Source organism: Salvia splendens, chromosome 16 (genome assembly GCF_004379255.2).
Source record: "Salvia splendens isolate huo1 chromosome 16, SspV2, whole genome shotgun sequence".
NCBI lineage: Eukaryota > Viridiplantae > Streptophyta > Magnoliopsida > Lamiales > Lamiaceae > Salvia > Salvia splendens.
In genome coordinates this window covers 10,764,062-10,770,403 of record NC_056047.1, presented here as the reverse complement: position 1 = coordinate 10,770,403, position 6,342 = coordinate 10,764,062, and the positions used below count along the sequence as shown (strand labels likewise).

Here is a 6,342-nt window from a genome sequence, read left to right as displayed (position 1 = left end):
AGCAATCAATCATAGGTTAGAGGTTGTAAAAATTAATTAAAGACAAAATAAATTAAGCCCTATACCGTTCATCTTGGGTTGGGATCCATGCAAAAATATTTTGGAAAAGAAATCTAAAATAACCAAAACTAATACGTTAATTATTAATTTAAAATAATCAACTTTGAGAAATAGTCATATATTCCAATAATATGACTATGTAATGTTTTTTCATTCTTTTCCTGTCATCAAAATTTTATTCATTGTACTGGTTGCCTCATAAATGTTACCTTAGCTTCTTGTGCAATACTTTAATTAATGAATATCTATTTTAATACTAATAAATTAGTGGTCCCTAATCAACAGTTATTATGTTTGCAAACAAACCAACTAGGTCCTCCACACGTGGTTCTGTATCTTAACATGATTTCATACATAACGAAACCAAGAGTTCAAGAGTTCGGTCAAATAAAATAAATAAATGAACAAACATGCTTCGCCACTCATTAAAGCTAAGTATGCAAATGATTTGAGTTGGATACAAAATCCAATTACTTTACTTACGTAGTATTTAATTAGTTAGTTTTTTTAGCTTGATAACCGTGAAACTCTATGTCTCTATCGTCTCAGAAAAAGGTCAATATATTTTCTAATTTACCAAAAGATACTGAATTAAAAGGTAAAATAAGTAGCTACAAAATTTCTTAAATAGCGCGAGTAAAGCTTGCTCAATTCAAATAAATGAAATTCAAACACAATTCTGAAATTGGTTATATACTCAAATAAAATAAACTTGGAGAACAGTATTCATGGATATGTTTCATTGGGTATCGAATGATGTAATTACCAAAAAGGAACTTACAATTATATCACTAAAAACCAAACAATTACTAGTGATTAATAAAGGGGTGCATTATTGTTGTTACAAAGGTTGTATCGCCAACCCCAGGCGCCCCCCCACCCCCGGCCCGACATCAGTGAGGGGTGGTAAATCACGGTACTCAGCAGCCCACTAGAGGGGAGAGTTCAACCCACTGTCCCACCGGAGACCCACCTCCACAGAGGCCTCACGCTTGTGTCCGAGAGATGGTAGCCTCCTCCTAACGGTGCTAGTGTGGATTCGAACACCCGCTCATTGTTACCGATCTCCACCCCTGAGCCAACTGAGCTAGCCCGTGGCGGCAGCAAGGGGGTGCATTATTGGGATCATTAGGCATGACAACATTTTTAAAAAGTAAACGACTTACAGTAAGACTTCCGTATGTGGGCACACACGTGCACACACATGCATGAAATTGCAGCAGAGAAATATTTATTTATACCACTCACTTTTTTTTATCTATTGTAGTATTTCATTATTCATTCATCAGTCCTAATTGAATTTATTTACCAAGATCAGTTTAGCTAAATTACAATCTAGCAAAAGCCACCAAAGTGAAAAGTAAATGATGAAGAAGAAACGTGGAAAATAAATGTCAAATCAAATTCGACTGGACTGAATCAAAGTTAACTAATAGTAATACTCCTATAAATCAAGAACAATTTTAGCACTTATTTATATCATCAAATTCTATACGGATTCGCCGCTTTACGAAACTAATTCATGAATCATGATGATGTGCTGGAATTCCATGAGATGCGCATATTCCAAATATTTAATTCATTAATCGCAATGCAAATTTGATATTCACAATATTTTTTTCTTACTCAAACTGACTGAAACCAATAGCAAGTCCCCTCTTATAACAAAGGTGAAATTTGGGGAAAACATGAAAACTTACAAAATAATTACATATTCACAGAGGTAAGATTACTAGCAGGATTAACCATCCAAGCATAATACTACTTAAAACTGTTCAAGAACAGCCACTGCCACATATCATTTACTGCTGATTGGCACAACATCTTTCAAAAACTTGAATTTTCCTAACATAACAACATTCACACATCCACTAACACTAATCACCACACGTTGGAGTCCTGGTTTGGGCTCCTGTGCAGAAATCCATGCATCTTCTTGATCTTCATGCAATCGTGGAGTCGCAGAAGATATCGTTTTCCATCTTGATCTGGCCATAATACTTTTGCTGTTCCACTCTCTGCAGATGCAAAGACAGTTCAAGCAAACTGACCGTGTTTGCCCCTTGATGAGACAGAGGGTTCGTTGGCTTTAGGTCGTAAGGCTCTGGTTGAATCTCTGTACCAATGGCGACTCTGTCTCCGTTAGAGCTATAAATGAAGTTTTGGAAGAACTTTCTCCGAGAGATGTGGTAGAATTCTGAGCCATTGGCGTGCTTAAGGTGTGTTCTCGAGCTGACAGAAGAGAGAGAGAGCAAAGCCTGAATCTGAGCTCGAATTCATCTCTGGGAGTGGTGAGGGCGCGTTGAGACAGTTCTTAGGATACTGTTTCCCCATGCCATGGAAACACAGGACTGATTGACTGAGTTTTACATCTAATGCTAATTGAGATGTTTGTCTTGGCTCATCTTGCACCTTAAGGCGCCTGTCGTTGCATTGCACACCGAAGAGACCACCTGGAAGAATTCTCGAGAAAATGAAGGAGTTCGATGCATCTCCTGTGTAATATGTGGAACCTGTAAAAGAAAAAAAAAACATATTTATCACCCAACTTTTGACTCATTTGTACATGAGTTAGGATTGCCGCCTTACCCAATGTGAGCGTTGAATTGAGGCTTTCGTCTCCGCTCATTGTGACCAGCAAGGCGCTGCGACAACTACGCTTGCCTTCATCAAACTCAGCTAGCAAATGGAACCTACAATTCGAGCCAGCAACTTCATGAGGAAAACCAATAAAGGGCTAACTTGATAACTCATAAAAAAATTATGTAAAAGCAGAGGCACCACTGCTTAAAACGACTTCAAATATATCAAGATTCCGACACCATATACCACAAATAGAAGTACTGCAATAAACCAACAGAGGCTATCCACAATCATTTCAATTTGAAAATAAACAGCTGTTTTTGTTCATGCCAGAGTGTAATCTGAATCTTTAGCTACATAATCAAGATTTTTGCTTGTGCATGATTTCAGTTATAGAGAGTTCGTCTACATCAGCTTAAATAAGTAGATATGCAGGTCAGCCTACACTCAATAGTTATTGATTCAAAACTATGAACAGGTGTAAAAGCTCTCTGCTTTGAGGAATTGAAAAAGCAGTCTCAAAATAGTCTATCCAGGTACTCGAACAAGTATAAAGAGAGGATCCGCTACCTGCTGCATTGCTGACAGAATCTTTGCCGGATGCCATTAACAATAACCACAGCAGTCTTGGAATGGAGATCACACACTCTATGCCTTTTATGGTAATCCTTTGAGGAGCTCAAGTCTTTGTTGCAACCAAAAACTTGACAAGTTGGAACCAGAGACTGCAAATTCGTTAGCTTTGCTCGTTTTGCTGACACTGAAGGCTCTGGAGAAGACTTCTCATCTTTGGCTTTATTTGCAGTACTTGGAATTCTCATGCCAAATTCCATTAACGCGTTTACTGTGATCTCCTGAACAGGTTTGCCACAATGAGGATCAGCAATAAAGGCTTGCTCGTTGTTTCGGGCGAAAGATGCTTATAATTCCTATGCTGTCTACTTCATCTTCTCCATCCCACTTTGCAACAGATTCCTACTACTAGTGAGACCATCAATCCCAAAATCTGTGCCATCACTACACAGCAGAGCTTTACCCTCAAAAGCACAGCTCATACACTCCATATGTTGGACTACACTCAAATTGCTTATGCACTAACTGTTCTTGATCCTTCAAGCCAAATCCCCAACAAAAAAATAATTATCAAATAAAATCAGAATCATCATTAGTAGGCTGTCTTATTATAGCTCTAAAGATTTATTGGAAGTATTAACAAAACTAACTAAGCAATTTGATCAAAACACACATAAAAAGTTACTCAAACAAATCCAAAATCATCACAAATGAGCTGCAAAAAAAAAATCCCCACAGTTCAATAATCATTCACAGAATCACAATATAGCAAAGTGAACTCGATAAATTTCAGAGCCTACAAACATACTTGGACAAGAAGAGTAGAAAACAGGATCCTTATAGCCAGACCCAATTGAGAAATTGATCTAGAAAACATTAAAACTTGCCCTAAATTTTGAAAAAAATGGAAAAAAGATTCAACCTTTAGGAGAAGTTTTCAACGCTTACCTCTGTGAACAGTGAAGAGAGATATATTGTGGTTTTGCAGAAGCTGTGTTGCGAGTAATAGACTATAGAGTGTATTTTATTGAAAGAAAGATGCAGCATTGAAGGTTAAGAAGCGAAAGCACTTAACAGTGAAGAGAGTCAAATCATTTCCACTACCCCACACAAAAGGCCAAACTCCAGCTCTTTTATAGCTTTTAGATTGATATGTGCGTGGATTTTTGTGTGTGTGACTGTGTGTATGCGTGTGTGAAACACAGAAAAAAAGATGAAGAAATCTTTTGGGGAAAAGGGAAGATTTTTTTTTATAAATTGCATATTATTGTAGGGATTTGCAAAACTTTATAAAATTCATTTTTAAGGGTAACTTTAATTTCAATTGAACGTTAAATGTATCAAAGTTCAATTAATAGTAGTAGTAGTAGTAAAGTTTATATTGATTAACGAAAAATATGATGCACATTCTCTGTGAGGATGCGACAATATGTATTTAAATTTTTAATATCAACTATATAATATTTTTATTGTAATAATTAGTGGCTTAATTTTTTTAAATTCTCATATTTGATACCATAACTTTGATCATTATTCCGGACGGACCCACAAGCTCGCGCATTAATATATGAACCAACTCCTGAATATTTAAAAAAATTCTTTACCAATTACAATGACATTATCAAACTCCAATTATAACCTTTGTAATTTAAATATATTTCTGTATATTTTAAAATGGGAGATTTGTAAGAAATTGTTTTCCTTTGCAAAAGAAACTTTACAGACTAGTGATAATAAGAACAGAAATATACTACTCCACATGGGAGAGAACTCACAGACCAGACTCAAAACAAAGAATTTCTTTTAATAGCAAACTATGGAATCATTTTATAAAAAGAAATCTCGGAAAAAAAGATCTAACTTATTAGTTAAGAATTGCCATTGCAGGTAAGTAGGTATGTCTACTGACGAACTTTAGTTCTGATTTAGGTATCAAAATTATGCTTTATTCCCACATTAAGGCTGTCCTAATTTTGGTAATTATAAATTCTCCGCCAATGGTTACTTGTAAGCAATGGCGATGGGGTCCTAGTTAATTAAAGTGATAGATACTAATAAACATTCTTAATTAATCTGTTAAATTGATTGTGTCCATGGATCAACTTTTGTTGCCGCTGATCTTTCGACAACAACTTATTCGATATAGCAAGTTTTAGTAAGTGGGAAATTTAGATCCTATACCTATATTTATAGAATTATAATTTATAGATATAGCTAGGGATTGTATAACTATTTGTTTGCGTCTGATTTCTCATTGCGGTTGTTATTGTTGATCATGACTGCAAAATTGAACTAGTAGTAATTTAACTTCTAGTCTAGTGGTCGAATTTATTGTTAATTTAGTCAATTTTGTAATGATCCTTGAAATTAAATGGTAACATAGTTATTGGGAGTTGGGACGTTTTGATTTGATGAATCACTAACATTCTGATAAAACTTTTCTCATGAGCTGAAAATGCAATAAAGCTACGAAAAAAAAAGAAAAGAAAGGATGTATAAATGCTTATCTTACTTTATTAAAAACACCAAAATAATTAATCACGTGGTGCGAATAATAAAAAATTTGTACGTATAATATAATGAAGATAAAATAATAAAAAACTCCAACTTATCTAATTAATATGCATTTTTTTCTTGCAAGATTTATAAGTCAAATTCTTGTACGTATATTATAATGAAGATAAAATAATAAAAACTGTGTAGATGAGAATGAGAATGAATAGGAAGTAATAATTTTATGGAGCTATAAATATAATTATGATAGGATGTAACTCAAGACTTGGCAAATCGAATCGGATTACATTTGAATTCCACTATTACACTATTTCTTATTAACAATATGTTTGCATAAATAAGTATGTTAACACCATTTGTTTGTTCGGTAGATTCTGTTTGGGTTTAAAGTTTCCGATTTGGATTATCCGAACCAAACTTAATTTCGTCGATTCAACTTCATTGTCAAATCGGCCGATCTAAAAAGTCACTAAATGAGTAAATTCATTGCAATGAATACATTAAAAATGTTAAGTACTCCCTCCGTCCGCGAATAGGAGTCTCATTTATACCCGGCACGGGGGTTTTAAGAAATGTTACAAAAGTGGGTGGAAAAAAAGTTAGTGGAATATG

At 34.8% G+C, this 6,342-nt stretch overlaps 1 pseudogene; it reads right to left on the bottom strand.

The window, feature by feature from the left end:
* Nucleotides 1–2,003: 2,003 nt before the first annotated feature.
* LOC121770172 lies at nt 2,004–4,331 on the bottom strand (annotated as a pseudogene).
* Nucleotides 4,332–6,342: the final 2,011 nt, after the last annotated feature.